This window comes from Schistocerca serialis, chromosome 1 (genome assembly GCF_023864345.2).
Source record: "Schistocerca serialis cubense isolate TAMUIC-IGC-003099 chromosome 1, iqSchSeri2.2, whole genome shotgun sequence".
Classification (NCBI taxonomy): Eukaryota; Metazoa; Arthropoda; class Insecta; order Orthoptera; family Acrididae; genus Schistocerca; species Schistocerca serialis.
In genome coordinates, this window is record NC_064638.1 from 454,637,095 (window position 1) to 454,650,122 (window position 13,028).

Here is a 13,028-nt window from a genome sequence, read left to right on the forward strand (position 1 = left end):
CAGAAATGTTTGGAAAAAAATCACTAAGATAAAAAGTGAAGCATAGTGAAGGGATTACTCGAATGGAACGGAAATCGGTAGATGTGATGTCTCTGTATAAATGAACAAATGATTACAATTTCAGAAAATCTGAAAGATTTGTTAAAGAAAAACAGCTTCTCAAACTCAGCAAGTCAATAAAACTTTGGTCCAACTCTGGCCCCTACGCAAGCAGATATTTGGCTTGGGATTGAGTGACAAAGTAGTTGGATATCCTCCTGAGAGATATCGTGCCAAATTCTGTCCTACGGACGCGTCATATCGTCAAAGTCCCCAACTGGTTGGAGGGCCTGCCAACGATTCTCCAAACGTTCTCAAATGGAGAGAGATAGCGCGACCTGGCTAGCCAAGGTAGGCTTTGGCATGCATGAGGACATGCAGTAGAAACTCTCGCCGTGTGCAGGCGGGCATTATCTTGCTGAAATGTAAGCCCAGGTAGCTTGGCATGAAGGACAAGAAAACGGGGCGTCGATTTACCGCTGTTCTGGTACCAAAGCGGTCTTGTTATGAAAGGAAATGACACTTCACACCATCACTCAGGCCGTATGTCTGGCGATAAGCTGGTATCCTAACACTGTCCAGGGCGTATCCAGAAACTTATTCGGTCTGGAATCTCATTGACTGGAGGAGAATTGTCTTCAGTGATGATTCCCGCTTCGAAAGGACAATGAGCCCCAATGACCAGCGAAGAAATGTCTGGAGAAGCCCCGTACAGTCTTAGTTAAAAACAGTCTTTGTTGCAATTTTAGGTTTTTATTTTTCAACGACGCGTTTCGCCTTATTTAGGAATCTTCACGTTATCTACATAGAAAACAGAGAACAAATGAATCTATTTAAGAATCGCGATCGCGTTGTGCAGACTTGCATAATTTATAAGCATGTATGAACAGATCAAATATTGAAAGAGCAAATACCTTTATTTGGTATTTCTTAGAAGAATCCTTTAGTCAATGTAGCCAAAGGGTATCGTCGAATATATCAGGCCAATACCGCCTTCGTTAAACCCAGTAAAAACTAGGAATATAAAATAGTAAAATCATTACCTTTTCTAGATGGACGCGAGAGACACCAGGATCTGCGTAACTCCTTCCTGTTCACAGGAGCGAGTAACAGAGTAAGATGGGGGCTCAAGTAGTAAGCATAATGCACCACAGCGTCGTTTTTTTTTTTTAATAGTGTGTAGTGTGGACTGAAGAGATCATCCTTGATGACTTATTCTTCTAGGATGGGATGTAAGGATAAAAGGAAAACACTTTATTTATTACACATTCAGTTAATCTTGGGCACGCAATGGGTCCTTTAGTCAGCTGTCTTTGGTGATATCTATCTCCTGTGGAGGGTGAAATGTGTCAAGGCAGTTATGTGTGACTGCTTCCTCGTGTTATGACAGATTGCCTATGGGGGATGAAACGTTATTGAGTTCGGTACTCGATACTTGTGCCATCTTGCAGGGTTTACCGTTCCTACAGATTGTAATTGTCGAACTTCGTCCCTAAGGGCATCGATCTTGTCAAAAACTCGTAGAGCCTTGTCATGGACCTTCTCTTGTATAGTGGTCTCGTGGAGTGCGGTGCGGATGTCGACGTTTCTTGTCCACCATGGAGCTCCTGTGATCCATCGATAGCAAATGTTTTGCAGCGCTTGGAGTTTGTTGTAGTTGGAGACGCACGTAGTTCCCCACGAGGTGGAGCCATACAACATTGTGGGTTCCACCGTTGCCTTATACAATTGGAGTTTAGTCTTAGGGTTGAGATCCTTACTCTTCAGGAACGGAATCAATGACCTGGCCATCTTCTGGGCTGCCGTCTTCTTGTCGTCTATATGCTGCGTAAAGAGCAATTTTTTGTCAAGGTAGACACCGAGATACTTCACTCCCGGCGACCATGGGATAAATTGGTCAGCTGTTTGGAGTCTGTCGTTCAGAACTGGTTTCCTCCATGTGAACAGAACGGCTGCCATCTTCGTCGGGTTGATCGTTATCTTATTTTGCAGCGCCCAGCGTTCCATTACAGCAAGTTGCCGTTGCATCCTAGCGATTAGCTGGTCCAAGTGTCGTCCAGTTGTCAGAAAGGCCGTATCGTCCACATAAAAACTCTCCGTAACAAGGGGGATTGTTGGGATGTCATTTATATATAATTTGAAAAGTAGAGGCGAAATGACAGAGCCCTGCGGAATTCCTGTGGAGATCAGTTTCATTTCGGAGTTTTTATCGTCGACTCGGACATACAGTTTCCTGTCCTGCAGAAAGCTGTCTATGAGTCTAATGTAACAATCCGCAATAGGGGTAGTGCGATGCAGTTTGACGATAAGGTTAGGCCGCCACACCTTATCGTAAGCTTTTTCGATGTAAGGGAAGACACCAATCGTGAAGTGCTGCTTGTTGTATCCTTCTTGTATCCGTTCGGTGATCCGTAGAAGTTGAAGTTCGGCAGATAACTTGTCCTTGAAACCGAATTGTTCGGGTCGTATAACATCATGCGCTGTAAGCGTGTCATGGAACCTCTGCAACAGCACTCTCTCGAGCGCCTTGCCAAGGGTCGGCAAGAGGCTAATTGGCCGGTAACTGTTGGGTTCTGCTGGGTCTTTACCTGGCTAGGGTATTGGAACTACTCGAGCCGTCTTCCATGCCGTAGGAAAATATCCCTGCAGATGACAGCTGTTGAGAATTCGGGTAAGGAGCACAGTTGTGTTCCTGGGCAACTGTTTCAAATCGGTGTTGCTTATGGAGTCGTTGCCCGGCGCATTATTCCGAGTCTTCCGGATAATTTTACGGATCTCTGCTGGAGTGGTGAGTTGTGGGCGGCTCCGCACAGGCGTAGTACGAAAAGCAGTCCATTCTGCTGTAACGACGGCTTCCTGTTCTTGCAGGCGGACGTCGTTCACGGGGGTCGCTGGTGTACACATCTGTTCTAGGTAAGTCGTAGCATACAGCTTTGCCTGGGCGAGTTCGTCATAGAGGATGCCATCTGGTCCTCGGATGGCTCGTTTCGGTGGCCGCTGGTTTCGTATGTTCTTGACTACCTGCCAATCGTTCTTGGTTCGAAGTAAGAAGTCATCCATCTTATTTTCCCAGACCTGCTGTCGCCACTCGACCACTCTCCTGTGCAGTTCTCGTGTTAAGACGTGTGTTTCTCGTCGATCGATCGGGTTTCTATAGCGAAGCCAGCGTCGCCTGCTCCTGTTTCTCTGTGTCTTCAGTTCTTGGAGTAGAGGCGGGATGTCGTCGAAAGCTACTACAGGGTAGAACGTGTGAGTAGTTGCCCTCCGTTTGGCTTCCTTTATCTTCTGCGTCAAAGTTTGTACCGCGATGTCGATGGCTTCCAGTGTTGAAACGTCCTGCGTCGGGAAGATATTGTTGTCAAGATATGTCCGAAATTGACAACAGTTCAAAGTTTGTGAGGTGGGGGGCGGAAGGTTGGCCGTTGCGTTTTCCACTGTGCTGAGAGCAGGTCGGTGGTCAGACGAAAGATCGTCGACGGTGCTAAGCTGGAGGTTCGTCTCAATATTTTTAGGACAGCAATATCTAGGACGTCTGCTTCTTGCTGATTGAAGTAAGAAATCCGTGTGGGCTCTCGTGGGCCATGGACTGTGATGCCCAGTTCTTGTTCCATGGCAATCAAAGTTCGTCCAGGAGGGTTCGTACGCCGGGAATTCCACGCGACGTGCTTGCTGTTAAGGTCACCTCCTAGGAAGATTTTGTCAAAATTGGTGAAGATACTCCGTAGGTCGTCTGGCACCAGGTTTTTACCGGGGCTGTTGTACGCCGCAATGAATGTGATGTTGCCTGCCGCCGATCGAATCGTTACTGATGTTGCCTCCAAATGTTGAAGGTGTGGTAGTGTTTCATGATGGTGCCGCAGTTCCCTTTTAAGCAGAACTGCGGTCCCTCCACCTCGTTGGCCTTGTCTGTCCGTTCTATAGACGTACATGTTACGAAATCTGAGCTCAGTTATTGGACGAAGGTGCGTCTCCGATACAAGTGCGATATCGATTTTGTGACGTTGTAAAAATTCAGTGAATTCTGTTTTCTTGTGTTTCATTCCGTTGGCGTTCCATATACAGATTTTCAGGTTTCTCGTGGTGCCAGGGCGATCCATCTTAAGGTGTTCCAAAGGCCTTCAATACACTTTCGATTAAAGAAAGTATCCCCACTAGTTGTTGCTGCACGGCGGTGAGAAGTTTCGCGACATCAGAGACCGCTGGAGCTATAGATTCCATCAAACGAGCTGGTGAGAGTTTCCGGTTCCGGTCGGCGTGGTGATGCTGCGTGGGCGTATGAATAATGATGGCGGTGCTGTCGAGGTGGAAGTGCTTCAGGAGGAGGCTGTGTTACTGGCTGCCGTGTCGCCGCCGGCTGTTCTTGTGTCGTTTGCTGACGGTGGGGCGGAAGGTGTGGCGTCAGGTTGGAGTTGCGTATGACACGAGTCCTTCATTGAGAGGGCTGGGGGGAAGACCGTTGTGTATATTTCCTGAGAAGTTCCTGGTACTTCTGGCAGCCACGCCATGTGGCAGGATGGTCCTTTTCACAGTTAGCACATTTCGGCGGAGCCCCTCGGGGATGCGTACATGCTGAAGATCGGTGTTGCCCTGCACATCGAACGTAGCCAGCCGGCAAGCTGCAATAATTAGCTGTATGTTCGAATCGCTGGCAGTGGCGACATTGAACAGGTCCTTCTTGTCTGTTGTGGGTTTCATTAACGACTTTAGTATATAGAAGGTATTTGATGTCGTAAATCTTGTAGTTTTCCTTTTGGGCTGGCAACGTGACACAGTAAGCATCTTGAGGTCGTAATTACTTCGTCTTGTCGTCTCGATTTTTAAACTGGTGGACGTTGATGACAGGGAAACCCTTCTCTATCAGTGCGTCTTTCAGTTCTTCCTCCGTAACTTCGGCAGGTAGACGTTTGACAGCCACTTTGAGGTCCTTGTCCTCCGCGGCCTGATGTGTAAAAAAGTGGATGACATTCGACACAAAGAAATTGATAGCCCGCCGTTGATCTTCATAGGAGTCAAAGTGATATTTGATCCTGTCTCGTTGGAAGATGGCCTTAAGACTGCCGTCAATATTCGCTTTCAGCGCCTTGTTGAATTCCATGTAGTTTTTGGTATGGTAAATAGTAACGGGCAGGACTTTGCGTAGTAAGTTCCGGCCAGAGCCATCTGTCCCCTCTTTGTCTGCTTCGAGATTGACATCACTCGTCTGGTCCATACGTTCTGGAGCATCTGTAGTATCTTCCGTCGCAATAGCCGCATAACGGTTGGAAGTTTTCAGTTCTTCTGGACATTGTCGCTTCCGAGAGTTGTTCTGCTTAGGAGAAGCGTTGAGTCGTTTTCTTTGGCGAACTGCTGTAAAATCGCCCTCTCCGTCGGTGGGCTGCATGGTCCAAACTTCTTCAGAGGAGACTCCCTCCATTTCGTCGTCGTCGTCTGGTGGAGAAACTTGTTCCACGTCGTCTACTTGTTCTTCAGGCTGTGAAGGAGGAACTGTACTAGTGCGGTTGTCGTATACTTGCTGACTTTGCAGAATCATGTGTTGTATTTCACGTCTTAGTTCCCGTTGTTGCCGATCGTTCTGTGTTAGCTGATGCCTCTCGTCGTAGGGGTTTGACGTACGTTGTCCTCCGCTCTACATTCGCATATCACTCGTCGTGGTCCTGTCCTCATTAAGTTGCCTTTCAGAGTCCGTTTCCGTCGCAGGGGTCGTCGCCGTTGTATCCGTCCTGTGGGGAGCGGCCGCCGGGACGGCCGGCGGGGCAGGCCCCACCGACAGGCCAGCGGCCAGCCCCGGCGCGACCGAGCCGGCTGGCTGGGACGCGCGCGTTCCCTTGTCCGCAGTCATCGGCATCGCGCGCTCAACTGCCACAGCGTCGTGTGCTAGTACTGAAGCCTAATACAGAAGCACGTCAAGAGGTGGCGCTGCGACGCAGCAGTGATAAGAATGAGAGATCGTAAACTGGATATACATACTCACTAAAACTTTATAAATGTAATGCACATAAAACATTGGTAAGATGGAATTACTAGGGCCATCACCTGTGCAATAACTTATCCTAAAATTTTGACGAAGTAAAATATAAATGAAGGCGGTAAATTTAAAATGAGAAAACGAGGTGTATAATAAACACACAGATGCAGTACATAATCAGATTTTTCGTATCATATACCACTAGAACGAGAACATTAAAAACACAGGACCGTAATTTCAGATATACAGGCCACCCATATAACTGTCAATACTGCGTCATTCGGAGCTAGAACTCCTAGCAAGAAAACTTCTTCTATAAGATACAAGTAAAATTATTAGGTTTAAAAAATACACAACAACGTGTAAGACGGACGTTATGTGGACAAACTCCCCCCCCCCCCCCTTTCTTTTTGTAGCTACATTGAAATGTGTAAAATGCGTCATCATTTAAACCGACAAGCTCGCAAGTATGAGTCAAAAAACCCTAATGGCTTGGCTAAGAAGACGACATAAGACCAGAGAGGAACAGGGCTCACATTAGGCAGAATTACGGGAGCTCCAGGATTACATTAATAACACTGATTTCATAACTTATAAAAAGGCCTGATTGGCTCCAAATATTTGGCCGTTAAGAAGAGACAAATTTTTGTCTTCTTCTTTATCGTCTCCTTGCCCCACGTCACATAGGGTCGGCGTTGCTCTTCTGGATCCTTCTCCTCCATAGTTCCCTATCCATTGCCTCTTCCTTCTTCCATCCTTTCTCCCTTATGTCCACGGATATCTTATCCTTCCACCTCATCTTCGGTCTTCCTCTCCTTCTCGCTCCTTCAATCTTTATATCTTCAACTCTGTTTCCGATATACTCTTCCCCTTTTCTCTGTAAGTGTCCGTACCACCTTTTTCTGCTGTCTCGTATCTTTTTCCCCATGGGTCCCACTTTCACAGCTCCTCTAACAAATTCATTTCTAATCCTGTCCTTCCCTGTTACCCCACACATCCGCCTCAGCATCCTCATTTCCGCCACTTCCATCTTCCTTTCCTGGGCTACTGTGACTGGCCATGTCTCTGCCCCGTATATCATAGCTGGCCTTACCACCGACTTGAACACTTTCCCTTTCAACCCAATGCTCACCTTCTTGTCACACAACACTCCACTCATTTTCCTCCAGTTGTTCCAACCGCAATTTATTCGGTGTTTATCTCGCTTTCCAGTCCTCCGTCCCTCTGTATGTACGACCCCAGGTATTTAAATTTGCAGACCGATTTCAGCTCAGTGTCCTGGATCTTGCAAGACCTCATCTGCACACCCTTCAGTGCTAAATATTCTGACTTTGTCCTGCTAATTTTCGTCCCTCTTTCTCCTAGTGCCTTCCTCCAGTCCTCCAGCTTTTTCTCAAGTCTGTCGACGCTCTGCTCACAAAGAACCACATCATCCGAGAACATCATATTCCCCGGCGCTTCCTTCTTCACATCTTTCACTAGCACATCCATAATGAGGTCAAAAAGGTAGGGACTAAGCGCAGACTCTTGATGTAACCCTATTTTTACTGGAAACTCCTTTGTCATGCCCACGCTACTTCTCACCTGTGTCATTGCTCCTCTGTACATTTCTTTCACTAACCTCACATACTTCTCTGGCACGCACTGCTCTGCTTCTCCATATTTCGTCCCTTAGGACTCTGTCACATGCTTTCTCCAAATCAGTGAAATCAATACATAGATCGTCTTGTAGCTCCTCGTTTCTCTCCACTGTCGGCGTTAAAGCATGTATTGCATCAGTTGTTCCTCTTCCAGGCACGAACCCAAACTGTTCTTCACGCACCACAGTCTCCTTGCGTAATCTTGCTTCTATAACTCTTTCCCAAATTTTCATTGTGTGTGCCATCAGTTTAATACCTCAATAGTTACTGCAGTCCTGCACATCACCTTTCCCCTTAAATATTGGGATCAGTACACTAGTTCTCCACTCGTCTGGCATCTCCTCCTGTCGCCAAATCTTTTTCATTGAATCCCAAAGGGGCTCAATTCCCTTATTACCGAGACACTTACATACCTCAACGGGGATGTGGTCTTGGCCAACTGTCTTCCAATTTTTCATCTTTTCAACTGCCCGTTCGACTTCATCTCTACTTATATTCATCGTTAATCCTTCGTTTGCCCCCGCTTCCTCAGTTTTCACTCTTACATTTTCTTCATTCAGCACTTTATCAAAATAATTCTACCACCTTTGTCTTCCATACGCCTAAATATTTCAGTTTCTTCCAAAATGTTTAACTTCTTACCCTTTCGCGCAAAATGCAAAATCTTAAGATTTTGTATTTACGGAGGACTGTGGCCACTGGCTTTAATGTGTTGGGCAAAGCCAGAGCTCTGTTTTACCTGTCCCCGTCTATTAACAGGGTGTTCTTGCAATCTAATTTTGAAGGTTCTGCCTGTTTGTCCAACATACCCTGCATTACAATCGCGACACTCCAGCAGATATACCCCCGATGCCAAAAGGTTGTTCTTTTTAGGTGATACATTATGTATGTACATAAACTGGAGTGTCGAGATTGTAATGCAGGATATGTTGACAAACAGGCAGAACCTTCAAAATTAGATTGCAAGAACATTTTGTTAATAGATGGGGACAGGTAAAACAGAGCTCTCCCTTTGTACAACACCTTAAAACCAGTGGTCACAGTCCTCCGCAAGTACAAAATCTTAAGATTTTACATTTTGCGCAAAAGGGTAAGAAGTTAAACATTTTGGAAAAAGTTGCAATACTTATATGAAAGACAAAGATTTGTGTCTCCCTAACGGCCAAATATTTGGCGCCAATCAGGCCTTTTTATAAGTTATGAAATCGGTGTTATTAATGTAATCCTGGAGCTCCCGTAATTCAGCCTAATATGAGCCCTGTTACACATTTCAATGTAGCTAAAAAAAAAAAAAAGGGGGGGGGGGGGGAGGGGGGGAATTTTGCCCGCATAACGTCCGTCTTACACGTTGTTGTGTATTTCTTAAACCTAATAATTTTACTTGTATTTTATAGAAGAAGTTTTCTTGCTAGGAGCTCCAGCTCCGAATGACTCAGTATTGACTGTTATATGGGTGGCCTGTATATCTGAAATTACGGTCATGTGTTTTTAATGTTCTCGTTCTAGTGGTATATGATACGAAAAATTTGATTATGTACTGCATCTGTGTGTTTATTATACATCTCGTTATCTCATTTTAAATTTACCGCCTTCATTTATATTTTACTTCGTCAAAATTTTAGGATAAGTTATTGCACAGGTGTTGGCCCTAGTAATTCCATCTTATCAATATTTTATGTGGATTACATTTATAAAGTTTTAGTGAGTATGTATATCCAGTTTACGATCTCTCATTCTTATCACTGCTACGTCGCAGCGCCACCTCTTGACGTGATTCTGTATTAGGCTTCAGTACTAGCACACGACGCTGTGGTGCATTATGCTTACTACTTGAGCCCCACTCTTACTCTGTTACTCGCTCCTGTGAATAGGAAGGAGTTATGCAGATCCTGGTGTCTCTCGCGTCCATCTAGAAAAGGTAATGATTTTACTATTTTATATTCCTAGTTTTTACTGGGTTTAACGAAGGCGATATTGGCCTGATATATTCGACGATACCCTTTGGCTACATTAACTAAAGGAGTCTTCTAAGAAATACCAAATAAAGGTATTTGCTCTTTCAATATTTGATCTGTTTATACATGCTTATAAATTAGGCAAGTCTGCACAACGCGATCGCGATTCTTAAATAGATGGATTTGTTCTCTGTTTTCTATGTAGATAACGTGAAGATGCCTAAATAAGGCGAAACGCGTTGTTGAAAAATAAAAACCTAAAATTGCAACCAAGACTGTTTTTAACTAAGACTGTACGGGGCTTCTCCAGACATTTCTTCGTTGGTCATTGGGGCTCATTGTCCTTTCGAAGCGGGAATCATCACTGAAGACAATTCTCCTCCAGTCAATGAGATTCCAGACCGAATGAGTTTCTGGATACGCCCTGGACAGTGTTAGGATACCAGCCTATCGTCAGACATACGGCCTGAGTGATGATGTGAAGTGTCATTTCTTTTCATAACAAGACCGCTTTGGTTCCAGAACAGCGGTAAATCGACGCCCCGTTTTCTTGTCCTTCATGCCAAGCTACCTGGGCATACATTTCAGCAAGATAATGCCCGCCTGCACACGGCGAGAGTTTCTACTGCATGTCCTCACGATTGCCAAAGCCTACCTTGGCTAGCCAGGTCGCGCTGTCTCTCTCCATTTGAGAACGTTTGGAGAATCGTTGGCAGGCCCTCCAACCAGTTGGGGACTTTGACGATATGACGCGTCCGTAGGACAGAATTTGGCACGATATCTCTCAGGAGGATATTCAACTACTTTGTCACTCAATCCCAAGCCAAATATCTGCTTGCGTAGGGGCCAGAGTTGGACCAAAGTTTTATTGACTTGCTGAGTTTGCGAAGCTGTTTTTCTTTAACACATATTTCAGATTTTCTGAAATTTTAATCATTTGTTTATTTATACAAAGACACCACATCTACCGATTTCCGTTCCATTCGGTTAATCCCTTCACTATGCTTCACTTTTTATCTTAGTGATTTTTTTCCAAACATTTCTGTAATTTTATGTGGCACAGGTTCGCAATTTAATGTGTCTCGAATGAAACGCACGTGAGTCAGAGAATGGTTGTAGCAATGAATGAAAAAGTGCATAACTGCTCTCATATTTAAAGAAGGTATTCAAAGTTGCCGTTCTCGTACCAGAATGCAGGTCTGTACCCGTCGAGTCCTTTCAAACGCGCCGGGATCATTTCGAATCTCTTGACAAACACTCAAATCTACACCAGTTAATTGCAGTGGCATACACTACACCTTTCGGGTGGCTCCAAACACAGAAATCCGTAGGTTTCAGATCAGTTGATCTTGGAGCCACAGAAGGTCTCCTCCTCAACCAATCCGTCCTTGTCCATAATGGCGCATTAGATGTCTTGTCACCATTGCAACAAAATGTACTGATGCTCTATCGTTCATTTACCCAACCTATCGCCTTGCTGAAAGGCAACATCCTCAAGGAATCCTGCTACATGACCCCACAGAAAACGAAGGTAATTTTGTAAAGTAAGTTTGTTGGGTGACATGTAACGCCCAAGAAAACCTTTACCTAGCAGCCCACATAAATATAAAGCGAAACAGCTTTAGTCACATTTATATTTATTTTATACGTGACGTGTAAGTACTGCTTCTTTTTGCACTGTTAATCACTTTCAGTTTTCAAACTGTATTTCTATCCTTTTACATAAGCAAGATGTTACCATGTCTGCTGTTGTCATATAAAGCTTGGCCTGTGAGTTCAAGTACTAAATACTGTTCTTTTTAACATTCAGCTGTCTATATTTTAAATGTTAAGCAGCCTACTTATATTTACGGCTACCAGATGGCACTCTTGGTGTCATGTTTACCTGCCCGCACTTGTTAACGCGGGCGCCTCAGTCCGTTGCTACCTGTGGCTTTACGGACAGGAGCAGCCCATAGTGGCTCGTCCTCTTGCATTCTTTTAAAATAAATTTGTGACTAAAGCTATTCTGGCCTGTTATTTATTTTGTACGTGACATGTAAGTACTGTCACTGTCTTGTATTGTTAGTCAGTACTTAATATAAAAATTTTTCTTTTCCCATAAATTTGTAATTGTGTTATAGGCTACTTTAAACATTTAAATTCTGATGAAGGCACTCTTAGAAGTGTTGAAACCTGGTTAATGAGACTAAAAATTTGTGCCCGGGGCTCATTTATTTCAAATTTAATTTATAAACGGTCACTGAATCAGCCATGTTTAAAACTTCTGTTAAGTCTGTTTCGAGGTTGATATTTGCCTTCCACTTAAGTATCTGGGCCCTGGTTTTTGGAAGGAATTTACAAACTGTGGAGAAATAAGAAATTTTGGTCTGCCGAAATGGCGGCCTTCCACGACTCTACTGAAGAATAATGCTGTTTTAAACAGTTGTTCATGGCAACCTGTTTAAAAATTCATAACTATAAAATTTCCGAACGTACAATGTTATCACGACCATCAACTTTTGCTTTAGTAGTAACATCCTTACAGATTACGAAATTCTCAGCGTCCATTTTTGGAATTCTGAAACCATGGAACGAAATTCTGGTGAGGCATTCCTTCAAGACGTTTCAGTTTTCATCAAGAAACGGGCGTTAGTGTGGCCAGTGAGGGTCCCTACAGCAAGGAATACGTTTTGGGACATTATGAAATCGAATATTAGGAAAATTGGTGTGACACTTATTCGCAAACGTTCACATATGCAGTGTAGGGGTACAGCACGAAAGAGTTGGTTCACCGTAAGATGAACAGGTGTCAGGAGCTTGCGTACCTTCTATAGTCTGAAAAATTGACGACGGGGTTCTTTAGGCCTTTATGTTCTCAGCGCCTCAATTATAATGCTTCCTTTCCCTCTGGTGTGGATTTCTGACATTTTAAGTATAGACAAGAATGTAAACTGTTAACGAAGAAAGAACACATTGCCAGCAAGAAAAGAAAGCTTGTAGTTAAGAAAATGAGATAGACGGCACTGTAGTTTTCACTGTTCTGTCAGAAGTTATTTCTTTTAGATATGAAATGACAAAACCTCAGTGAATTTACTGGTCTTATACTGTGATATTGGACAACTGCCTTACCGCAGTGGATACACCAGTTCCCGTCAGATTACCGAAGTTAAGCGCTGTCGGGTGTGGCCGGAACTTGGATGGGTGACCATCCGGGCCGCCATGTGCTGTTGCCGTTTTTCGTGGTGCACTCAGCCTCGCGATGCCAATTGAGGATCTACTCGACCGAATAGTAGCAGCTCCGGTCACAGAAAACCATCGTAACGTCCGGGAGAGCGGTGTGCTGACCACACGCCCCTCCTATCCCCATCCTCAGCTGAGGATGACACGGCGGTCGGACGGTCCCGATGGGCCACATGTGGCCTGAAGATGTAGTGCTTTATATTCTGA

At 44.7% G+C, this 13,028-nt stretch overlaps 1 pseudogene; it reads left to right on the plus strand.

The window, feature by feature from the left end:
• Positions 1 to 12,696: 12,696 nt before the first annotated feature.
• On the plus strand, positions 12,697 to 12,814 carry LOC126426049 (5S ribosomal RNA; annotated as a pseudogene).
• Positions 12,815 to 13,028: the final 214 nt, after the last annotated feature.